This window comes from Lepidochelys kempii, chromosome 1, assembly GCF_965140285.1.
Source record: "Lepidochelys kempii isolate rLepKem1 chromosome 1, rLepKem1.hap1, whole genome shotgun sequence".
Classification (NCBI taxonomy): Eukaryota; Metazoa; Chordata; order Testudines; family Cheloniidae; genus Lepidochelys; species Lepidochelys kempii.
Window position 1 is genome coordinate 243,984,249 of NC_136380.1, and position 12,630 is coordinate 243,996,878.

Below are 12,630 nucleotides of genomic sequence, written 5' to 3' on the forward strand. Positions count from 1 at the left end.
CTGTGCTAAGTGATAGGGGAAAGGGGATTTGGAAGACAGACTGTCAGGGGAGCCAAGGGAATAAAGAGAAAGGGACAGAGGATGAGGGGAGTGAAAGAATGAAAGGGAGAGTTCCCAACAGAGAGAAATGAAGGGTTTTCATGTGCTCTGGCTGTTGCATATTCTGTTCTGGTGGCTGAATAAACTTGGGATGCTGTTGCACAATCCCAAGAATCAGCCAAGAAGCACCCCTGGGACAGAGAAAAGGTAACAAGGGTATTGCTAATAATGGAAGGGGATAGAGGACAGATGAAAGACAGAAGGAAATAGGAATGTATTCAGAATATTAATATATATTAGATTTCAAATTAGAACCTGTCTGGATTCTGATTCCAAAAGGTCCTCTGCCTGCTACTCCAGTGATGGTCAAGCTATAAAAATAGAATACGCCATTGGGTAGTTGTGGACCTCTGAGACCAAATAATCCAGCGCATCTGAGAATGTGAAACTCACCACATCACCCCAGGATCCCCAGAAAACAATGCTGCTGGAATCTGACAACTCAGAGCTAAACACACTTGGAAGGTAATGCCATAATACCATCTGGCCCAAGAACGGCAGTTTCAATACCCCAATGGCATCATGCAAGTGCTGAGCTTTGTCTGCAGGAAGTTTTGTGGCTCCTGACAGCTGCCCATCTCTGAGATGCAGCAGATCTGATCAGTGACTAGAGATTAATTACCAGCTTGGTATCTCAGCTCCCATTTTCTGTTGTTGTTTTTGTTTTTAATTAACCCAACCTTCTGAGGGAGAGAGCTGAGCCCAGACAGCCTTCTGTTTAACTTCCTTCATGGAAGAAATTGCTAATGGACAGTGCTAGGGCTGGAGTGATTATTGGATCCTTTACATGAATTCACCTACATAAATCATTCTGCAGAAACTCATTTGTCTTAACAAGTTCTTGCGTCAATGTTCTCTTTATTATCTCATCTTAGAAAGGCTTGCTAGCTCTTTCCAGACGCTCAGTCCGTTAAAGAAGAGGGCAGAATGAAGAAAACTGACTAAGCATACTAAAAAACTCCCCTATGCTAGTGCACAAGTACTCTCACATTGTCTTTCTGCTTGTCTCTCTCTCGCTCTCCTGGTTTCCACTGCAAATCCAGACTGTAGTATCTTCCTCTGTGAATATTCCTAATGATTTAAATGGGAATACTTACAGCATAAGACACTAACATGGGTAAAAGTCTCACAGTCTAACCTTTAAGACGAAACATATAGCAAAATAAATGTTTTCCCTTTTGCTTATTTACGATGTATACAGACTGGCTCAGTGATTTCTCTTAAAAAATGGTCTCTCCCCTCCACCAGCAGCTGCTTGTTTTTAAATTAGAAAGATCAGCTCCTCATTGCTCCCTTTGCTGGAGGATCCTGACAGGTTTTTATTTTTAGAGGCACCAAATAATGTTATCAGCCGGGGCTGTGAGTCACCCCCTGCTGTGTAAAATGATCTCATCCCTTCAGTTGGGAGAGCCACACCTCAGGTGCGACATCACTAATCAGATTCTCCAATGCTCTCTCATCAGTCTGCTCCAGGAAATTGGGGGAAGTGAGGACTTGACAGTTGTAATGCAGAAAACAAGCAGCAAAAAATAAAAACCCACTGGGGCTGGGAGAGGGGGAGGAGCAGAAGTATTTTCACATCAGAAAGGAGCACTAAATGGCAAAGCTTTTTTAAAAGGTGCTTTATGATTCACTTTGAGCTTGTTCATAATGGAAATTGGAATGGCGCTGAATGTATAAATGGACAGAATGGCCTGTATGGCAGCAGAATCTGTGCCCACTTGGTAGAACCCGCTACTGTGCCCGCTCACTGGTACTGCCAAAATATTGCTGATGGATGACAGCTGTGCCACTGCATTGGGGTTTACAAACCCCACAGGGACCTGCAAGGGTTAATATCCTGCTGTGAGCCCATTTTGCCCCACCCACCAGAGGAGCTACAAAGGGGCAGGCTGGTGGAGGAGAATAGGTCTGAGAGAAGCTGGACTGGAGTCTGGAACTGGTCTAGGATTGATGCTGATCAAACCTCCCTGGAGGGACTGTAGGCTGTGACAGGGAAATATTTGGTGGCACTTGGGGCCCTGCCAATAGTCAGCAATACAGATTGTTTGCTACCAAGACTGAAGTGCGCCCCCCCCCTCCGCCCTTGTTGTTAGCTGATCATCCAGCAGCTAAAACTTTGTTTATACCTGTGTTTGTTGCCCATGGAGCCACTAGAATACCAAGGGGCTTACCCTCCTTTCACTTTCACCGGTTGAAGGGAAATCAGATTTATTGACTTCCATTGAATCAGGTGCATTAACTTCAGTGGAGTTACTCCAGACTCTACTCTGGGTAAGCAAGATGAGAATCAGCCCACGTGTATCTGTATTCAGTTAATTCTGCAGAAAAATTGGCTTGGAGAGTGGTTTGACTGCTGTTTGGAAGCTGGTTTAAACAATCCTCCCTTGAAAGCCCTTACTAATTAAGCCTGGCTAAGAAAATCCAAGTGGATTCTTCAAAGCACAACACCCTATAGAGAAAGGAATTTACACCTAACAATCCAGTGTTGCAGAGTGCCAATCAGTCTTACTACCAAAAATATTTCTATGCCCAGCTACATGTGGAATTGCTAGGATTCCTCCACCATTGTAATCATGAGCTGTGTATTGACAGAGCACTGGCCAGAAATTACAGGGGTGAGTGGATTCTGTGTCAGTTTGAAGTACATGAATAGGAACTAGGAATATTGCAGGTGAATGGGCACAGGGCCATTAAGCAGCATTCCAATCTTGTAAAACAGGCCAGAAGTATCCTTGGTAGATGAATTTGGTATTAATTAGATTTTCTCACGGATGAACCTATTCTAACTTGGTACTACTGGAAACCATCAGGCTAAAATGACAAAGAACAGACTGTACAACTGGATGAAAAGTAGTTCCCTGGACAAGCAAACTTTGAAAACTGTTGGGGGGAGGGGGGTCAGTAACTAGTAATCAGCCCACACTCCTCATCTTGATGGGCAGGATAAAATTGAGCTGTCACTTCTCCAAATTCATACCAAGTTCTCTTTTATCCAAGTTCATATAGATGAAGTTGAAAAGCCTTTTCTGATGCATTTGGGAAACTTTTTTTTTCATAACTGATATGAATTTCAGTGCTTGGGAAAGTGAAAGATTAATAGCACTGGCTAGAGCCAGGCAGAACACAAGCAGGCTTCCCGTACGCAGGTCTGCCAATTTCTACTTGCAGCACTTCAGATAATCTAATCCTGAGCTACCACGCAGTTCTGCCAATGCACCAGAATTCTGCCAATGCACCATTCTGTGCTAGCCCCATCCTGGTCTCCCACCCAATTCTGACAACATACCAGAATCCTGGCCTGTGCCATTCCCTGCCACTCCAGTCTTGGTTCTCTACACAGTATTGCCAGGTTTCAGAGTAGCAGCCGTGTTAGTCTGTATTCGCAAAAAGAAAAGGAGGACTTGTGGCACCTTAGAGACTAACCAATTTATTTGAGCATAAGCTTTCGTGAGCTACTACTGCTGTTACCAACAGGAGAGTGGGTTTGGGGGCGGGGGGGGGGGAGAAAACCTGGATTTGTGCTGGAAATGGCCCAACTTGATTATCATACACATTGTAAGGAGAGTGATCACTTTAGATAAGCTATTACCAGCAGGAGAGTGGGGGGAGGGGAGAAAACCTTTTGTAGTGGTAAACACCCATTTTTTCATGCTTTGTGTGTATAAAAAGATCTTGTGTACTTTCCACAGTATGCGTCCGATGAAGTGAACTGTAGCTCACGAAAGCTTATGCTCAAATAAATTGGTTAGTCTCTAAGGTGCCACAAGTACTCCTTTTCTTTTTACTGTATTACCAATGCATCTCAGTTCTGATCTTCAGTAACTTCTCTTCCAGTTGTGAGTGCTCCACTCCCTCTGCATTTTTTTTTTAAAGCTAACTCAGAACTCTGAATTCATCTCATTGCTGTCCTGCAATATTATCTTGCTATGCCAATTCTGGACTTCTTTGGAGCACAGATTTCCAGTCCTACTAGAGTGTGGTTTGTTTACAGTGTATAGAAATACTCACCAGGGAACAGACTGAGATCACCAAAGTCTCTTTGGTTCAAATTCAAGGCAGGTGCTCAATGAAGCCTGTAGAGGTGACCAGCCAATGCATGAACTTACTGTACCCCAAAGCTCTCTCCAGCTATCAGAGGGTAGAGGGAGCAGTGGAATGCCTGCTGGAGGTAGACAAAGCATGCCCCAGTTTCATTTTAAATATCCCCCATCCTGTTACTGTGGTAGCACCATCTTCAATGCCATGTGCTGAATATTTCTTTAAGGCTTATACTGAAACAAATATGTGGCTGCCTAGGATTTCACATTGGTCACTATACAGCACACCAGAACTTCACTGGAATGGCATGGAATGGAACCCAGATTCTCTTGCTCCAAAGGGCCTATCACTGAAGCTAAAGGAGAATCTCCACTAGCTGTTAGCAGTATAGGTTCTGTCACATGCAGTTGCACAGTTCTGATTCCATCCAGGAGAGGGAACTGGTTCACGTATACACTCTAGTCAGTATTTTACTCTCTCTGCCATCCCTTGCCCATGACAGTCTCACCTTGTCAGAAGCTCTTAATATACACTTTCTTCGGATTGGAATCTAATATCCAATCCTCCCCTTCTATCATAGGTTGTTTGTTTAAAAGGAGAGTCTATGCCACATAGCAGGATGCCCTTTTTCATATTCAAGCTTCTTCTGAGTCTGAGAAGCTCGCTCAACAGTAATTCCTAAGTCTGGCAATTTTTGTAGCAAAGATCTGTGAACAGGGCAGGGTGTTGATTTTGATGGATTAGAAACAGCATATATTACAAGTCAGTGAAATGTTAGCCCTTTTAAAATCCATTTTGTGAGGGGGTGGGTTCTCCACCTCTGCCTTTTCTTACTGTTGTTGGCTAACTCACACAGATATACGTATGTGGGTGGGTGTGCACTTTCATGTGCATTACACACACACACACACACAAGATTTTATACCCTCCATACACACTGAGGACTTTACCCCCACCTCTGTGTACACACATTAATATACACTCATATGTGACTGATGTCCCATACACAGGTACACATGACTTTACACAGACACACATCCACATTCCTGCTCAACTTTACACATACACATTCTCCTCCTCACACTTCCAGCCCTTCCGCAGGAATCCATCTGGGCTCTGGTGATGCAATTCTTTATGAAAAACGAACATATTGTCCTAAATTGTGCTGCAAGGGCCACACACTAGTTCCAGGATAATGTCCATGCTACTGCCACCATGCTCACTTCTACCACCAAGACACTGTGGGCAGCACAGCATTTCGCTTATAATGCTGAACAGTCTCTTTGCAACTCCTTCTGCCACTGGATGGGTTACAAGCTTCCTGTTTTTTACCAGGGCCGTTTTAAACAAAGGGCAACTAAGAATGGCGAGATCTTGGGGAAACTGCCCCCCTTTCTGTTGCTTGGCTGTCAGATGTCACCCGCAATGCCAGCTGCCTCTCAAGCTATTCTCCACCTGAGAGATTCCAAAACAACAGCAAATGAAAGAAAGCCTTAATAATGACGCCAGCTAATGAAGGATAGAGGTGAGGGCCCAAACCTGTGAGGCCTCCTCCTGCAATGGGAGAGTTGAGGGCATGCAGTACTTCACAAGATCAATGCTGAGAGACAGAAAGAGATCCAAGAAAAATCCAAGGCATGCTTTTCAGCTCAAACTGAATGTAAAAATGGCTCCTGGCTCCCATTCCGGAGCTCTTCCTTGCCACCTTTGCTATTACCAAGACCATGCTCGGGCAAGGAAATCCCCACTGAATGAACCCATCTGTGTGAAAAGGCTTTTAATTAAAGTTGTAAAGGAATTTCCGTAACCCAACCCTCTCCCATGTGAGAGATTACGGCATAGGATTACGTAAGAACCATGGGACCTGCCCATGAACCCAGCACTTAATGAACACCCTGGCAGGGATGGCATTAGCCCTGTGAGAATGGCAGGTTACAAGAAGACCCCTGTCCAAGGGGTTAATAACAGCTCACTGCTAATCAGACTGAGCTAATAAAATATGTCATGGCATCAATGCTATAATCACAAACAGGAGGGGCAGGAGATTGAGTGTTCTACTTATTACTGGAAATGCAAACCGCAATCCAGAATCCGTTAAGCCATGCGTTTCAGTTACGCAAGATCTCTCCTTGGCTAAGGCAGGGAAGGATGTGACAGTCCAAGTCTTTGATATTGCGAGCGTGACTCAATGCTGCATGCGCTGGTGTGCTTGTACTGGGGAACAGGGGGGATGGATGCAGTCGTCCACTGCATGGCTTTGCATTTGATTTTGGGTGCATCTCTGTGGCAAGGAGAAACTAAAGCTCACCAAGCTGTGGCTATTGAAGAATATGAACTGTCAGCTTGTTCACATGCTCAGCTGTGATAATTACTTTCTGCTTCTGTAACTCACTCGCAGCATCTAACTCAGTGGGAGGCTTTCCCTTTTACTCATGCAAGAAAAATGATTTTAGTGTGTGGCATGCCCTAGCCAGGCTATCTACAGTCAGGCCAGATTGAAACAGCAGAACTGATGTGGTTTTAAGCTACTCCCCTCTTGCTACCCATCGTCCCCTATGACCACCTCTTGGCTCACCATTCTTGGTAACAAATCAGGCCATCATTAATATATATATATATATATATATATATATATATATATATATATATATATATTATCATCAACTCTTATTCAGTGATGTTCCATGCTATTTAGTACAAGCACTGGCTGCAGTCAGTAAATTCTGCTGGACATATGTGTAACATGCATTCATAGACCTAGGTACACAAGAGTATGCTTCTTTTATACTCAAACATTTATACTGTCCTTTTACACCCAAATTTACATCCACTCAACACCAATCCTTTTCTTTATTGTACTTGATTGACATAAGAAATGATAATAATGAACTGATGCTATGATCTTTGGGCCAAGTTCTAAGGTCCTTATTTAGACAAAAATCCTAACTTTAATCCACACAGGGAGTGAGCCAGGACTTCAGGATTTGACCCGATATTTTTCATACTATAGAAATTAATCACATACCATTTGAAGCTTTTTGTACTTTTTGTGTGTGTGTTCCCCTCATCTAGGTCTTTCTCTCATCTCATGGACCTTGGCATGCTGAAAGATGCTGGAGGAAAAGTTCAAATACTTGCCAGAATATTTAAATATGAATGCATGTGTGCTCTAATTGATTTGTAGACTTCAAGGCCACAAGGGACCATTGTGATAATTTAGTTTGACCTCCTGAAAAACAGGCCATAGAACTTCCCCAAAATGATTCTTAGGGTGTATCTTTTAGAAAAACATTAAATCTTGATTTTAAAATTACCAGTGACCGAGAATCCACAATGCCCTTTGTAAATTGTTCCAGTGGGTAATTACCTTCACTGTTAATATGTTACACCTTATTTCTAATGACTGTATTTGTCTAGTGCTTTTATTCCTGAAGGATCCCAAAGCTCTGTATAAAAGATAATACAGTGCATATACAGCCACCTCTGGTGTGAAACATGACAACTGGGTAACAACCCACAGCGATGTTACAGTTTAAGACTGGAAGTGAAGAACAATGGCCTGATTCTTCATTACTTTGTGCCTTGTTTAGTCATTTACCCCTGTGCAAAGATGGTGTAAAATGCTTTTCTGCTGATTTGGTAGCATTTGACACCCATTTTGCACTCATTTCACACAAGTATAAGTGACTCCTCGAGAAGCAAGGCAGTGGAGAATCAGACTCACTTTCATTGTACCAAGTTCGAACTGTAAGGGGAATATAATTACAGTAGGCTAACTGTGCCTACCCCATTGGAATTTGAACAGGGCACCAGGACTAATACTCCTGCTCTCCAAATAAATGTCATGGGAAGGGCTGCAATTGCTTAGGGTCTCTGTTTTATGTCACATCTGAAAGGCAGCATTTCAAAATGCTGCCCCTGACACCATGCTGGGTCATTGGTTCAATACTGATTCAGAAGGGAATGCCAGCTACAGAATCGTCACTCCCCCAGCACTCTGGGTTTTTCTTGGACATATTCTGACCAAGCCAAAATGGATTAGCTTATGAGATCTGACAAGTTCCCAGCCTGAGGTGGTATGATCTACTGAAATACACCGGGCATATACTAGTGTGCTCCTCCCTTAACTGGGGGCTTTGGTGGATAGTGGGATTACCTAAGGGCAGAGCCAGTACCAGTGAAGCGGTAATGTTAAATGTGTGTTGTCAATTATCTAACTTTTCACAGTGGTGTGTATCTAAGAAACCCCTGTAAAATTAAATTAAGAAAAAAAGAAAAACCCAGCAACTATATTAATGTATTATGAAGGTTAGAAATGTAAATGAACTAAAGGGTTGCACATTTCATTGCTTCTGTAGGCCAAGTTCACTGTACACACCAGGGGCTGCAAGCATCCTTCCATTACCTCCCACAAGCTCCCTGTGTGCTACCCTCCCATGCCCCTCTGTTCTGGGGACTCCCTTCAACCCCCCTTTCTTCCTCTTGCCTGGGGCTCTGTATATCCCCCATTTCACCCATTCCAAAGACCTCTGTGTTCCCCTCTATTCTCCCCTCTGTACTCCGATTCCTCCATACTGGGGTTCCTCATTCTCCCCTCTTGTCCCTCATTTCCACCTCATACTACAGCCCTGTGTTCCCTCCCTAACACCCTTTTGGAAGGGGCTCTGTGCATCCCCCATTCTCCTCCTGTAGCAGGGCTCCCTGTTCTAGCCACCCCTGTTCCATGTCTATGATGGGGTTTATAGACACCACACTAAGACTAAGGGAGTGATGGAGCAGTACTGGGACAAGCGGCCACTGCCCCTTAGTAGCTGCAGAGCATGCTCCAAATAGGGGACCTGCTAAAAAAGGGACTCGGACAGGCAAACAGGGAGAGTGAAGGAGAGGCTGTCTGCTGGGAAGAACTCAGTTTGCAGCTTCTGGGACAGAGTAATCAACAGGAGAAGGGTCTGGACTGTAGGTAAGACCCAACTGGGAGGCCAGGGGCCTGATTCTTTGCCCTCCCCTGCTCCCTGACAAGGGAGACTAACTGGACACTGAGAAGCAAGCTGGAAAGTATCCATTTGACCTCTTAAACTGCTGAGGCTGATTGGGAAGCCTCTGCTAGGGAGGGGCAGAGTGCTGTGACCATGCCCCAAATGGAAGAGTGAGCCGGGAGGTAGGAAGTGGCCCAAGAGAAGCTGGTCTGGTCTATGAGCAAGAGGGGATTGAGACACTTCTCACTCTTTCTGCCTTGGTCCCTGGGCTGGGAGCCAATGGAAAGGGAGAGCTTGGATACCCCTACCTTCCTCACCCTGCAGCTGGCTGGGAGAACCCAGGGCGCACTGGGAATGACCGACCGTAATTTGGCTGCTAGGCCCATGGATTGTCCGGCAAGGCCATCCAAAGAGGTTGGGGACTGTTGAGCCATGACCTGCAAGTCCCTAAGTGAACCCCCCACCATTCCCTCTTTTCCCATGCCAGGGTTCTGTGTGCCCCATATACCTCATTCCTCATTTCCCCCTCCCCCACCCCATGGCCCTGCCATCATTACTTCTCTTTCTGTCTGGGGGAGAAGACCTTCAGGATGTCAACACAGTAAATTCAACTGGAGGATGGGCAGGGATGAGAATGATAGGGGTGGTTGTTATGCAGGAGAGTGTTAATAGGTGCTATCAACATAAGATGACTACTGGTGCATCCCCAGAATATGAGATGTCTCTGCCCCCACCTGCATAAGCTCACCTGTGGGAGCCCATCCCAGCCTGCGTGACTCCACACAGAGGCATCATCTCCGCTGGTGTCCTCATGTGTCCACAGTCATCTCCTCTCCTTTTCATCAGAGAAACTGTCACACCCTGATGGCTCCCTCCCTCAAAGGGTCCCCTGGGGAAGGCAGATCAGCATTGTGTATTGCTAATGCTGTTGCAAGCATTGCAGGGTATTTTGGAAAGGGTCACAGGTGTGAGTAAGTGTGGAATGGAGGATTCCTTTGCAGGTGGCAAGAGGCCGGGGGGGAGGGACGTCGGAAGAGAGCAGAAAACAGGCTAACTCCACGCTCCTGCTAGGCCCGAAGATAGGACGCTGACTCCAGCCAACTCAAGGCCAGGGCACACATCTGACTCTGCTGACTGCCAAGAAAGAGGGGAGCCCAGAATCCACTGAGCAGCTGTGAGAAAGAAAAACCCAACTGCACAGACCTGCACGGTGGTGAGGCCAGCAAAGAAGAAAACAAGGTCTAAAACTGCAAAGATTAAAAACACCGGCAAGAGGGGGAGCCAAGCCTTGCGTTCCTGAAGCTGGGGTCTTTTGAAAAAGCTAAAGACACCATGGAAAGCCGGTTTGGACTGGCACAGAGGGCATCAGGAGAAGAGGTCCCTGAACGAAGCACCCCACCCCCACCCCTCCCAAGGAGCCTGGAACTTAAAACCCTCCTAAAAGCTGAAGCAACTTAAAGATCACAGTGGACACCGGACGACCTGGGCCCAGGTCAGAACTCCCGTCCACTCTTCCCCCTCTTCTGCTTACACTACACCCAGGCTTGGCCAGCCTCGGGTAGAGAGTGTGTAATTATGAAAGTGTGTTAGGGCTCGGGGCACTAATGCTTTCTTCCTTCCTCTAAGTAACATGGGAAGCACCCATCACGCTCCGCTGTTATTTTATTATTTTATCAATAAAGCTTTAAAATTTAGACACTTGGTGTGTTATGTCAGCTCCTCCCTTAACAATCCTGTGGCCTCAGCTTAATCACCTGATGCTTCAGGCAGATTGGTAACAAAAATTTGTCATAAAACCCATGTCCGCTGCCAAGTCCCTACCGGACAGGGACAGCGCTCCACAAAACTAAGAGTGTCTGGCTTTAAAAGGGACAAATGGCTTCCCTATGCCTATAGGCCAAACGTTGACAATTACAGACGTGGTTGAAGCTGCTGGGTCTGCTAACCAAATGCCAGGAGCTCCATGTGTCCCCCATTTCTCCCTTTTGGTTTTTCCAATTTCACAAAAATCAATAGGGTTTAGTCCATTGATGCCAAGATCCCACATACCCTGAAATCTTGCAACTGATCAAATGTGGCATTCAAAAGTTATCGTGTTACATCCAGACAGAAAAATGTCATCACTGGTGCTGGATATGAGGCAGGGGAGTATCTGCGTGTGCAAAGGGCCATTAAGCACCCTCCCCCTTTTTAAACATGAAGGCCATGCCCCCTTGCTTTTGAGAACCTGATCTCAACAGGGTCACAAGCTGAGTGGACTGTTAAGGTCAATAAGTGTCTTTTTACTTGTTGGGCTGTCAACAATACATGCTGGGTTGGGGGGAAGGGGTGGCACATAGATCCCCTGCCACATGAGGAGAATGAGGGACTGTGGTATCGGGGGAAGGGAGAAATGTGGAGGGCAGGGGAGGAAGTGGTGAATGGGGGATACATAGAGCCCCTGACCTGAGGAAGGGGTTTGCAGAGAGTCCCTGAAACAGAGTGGGATGGGAGGTAATGGAAGGATATGAACAGCCCCTGGTGTGTGCAATGAGATCAGCCTACAGAAGCAATGAAATGTACAGCCCTCTAGTATGGACAAAGCAAGTTGTACTTTAGCACATGCTAAGCTAAGAGTTGGAGCCTAAGGTTCACCTTGCCCAGCTAACACATGTTAAGATAGGTTTCAGAGTAACAGCCATGTTAGTCTGTATTCGCAAAAAGAAAAGGAGTACTTGTGGCACCTTAGAGACTAACCAATTTATTTGAGCATAAGCTTTCGTGAGCTACAGCTCACTTCATGTTAAGATAATACTTAGTCCTGCCATGCGTGCAGGGGACTGGACTAGATGACCTCCTGAGGTCCCTTCAAGGCCTATGAATCTATAAAAATACAACTTTTCCTGTCTTCTCTAGTGTTTTAGAATGTGTTAGTTAAAACACATTTCAAGTATAAATCTTTTGTCCTCATCTAGACAAGACTTTAGAGCTTGTAGGCCTGATTCACCAGTGCAATACTCCAGTTTTATGCTGTTGATGGAATTATACTGGTATAAAACTGGAGTAATGCAGTGGTGTGTAAGAGAGTGCAGTTGCTTCCCGAACTGATGCTGGCTTTCTTTTAGTGTTGCAAAAACAACTTGAAATGGGGAAAAGCTGGCTTTAGACTGGGAGCTTTCACATTATTTTTAAGAGATGCAGTTACAGAAAAGCTGTCTGGATGGAGCATGCAGATTTTTCAGAACTGTTGGTGTGCTATGCTGATGAGTCATAAGCTGCAGTTCATGATCACCATTGAGAGTGTGCTAGGCACTGTACATTCACATAACAAAAACCTGATTCTTGCCCTAAAGAGTTTATACACATCCCTGTTCAAACATGCATATGCTTATCAATATGTTAGATTAGGATACTGAGTCAACTCCTTTCCAGCTCCTAGCACAATAGGATTCTAATCCATGACTGAGGCTCCTAAGTGCTACTACCATGCAAATAATATATAATAACAATGCAGGAAATAACCAGGATTCCTGAA

At 45.2% G+C, this 12,630-nt stretch overlaps 1 protein-coding gene across 5 annotated transcripts in view; it reads right to left on the reverse strand.

Moving 5' to 3' along the window:
* The window catches only part of IQSEC3 (IQ motif and Sec7 domain ArfGEF 3), a 127,754-nt gene that overhangs the window by 103,725 nt on the left and 11,399 nt on the right, over nucleotides 1–12,630 (reverse strand). The gene's annotated exons all lie outside the window — the stretch shown is intronic.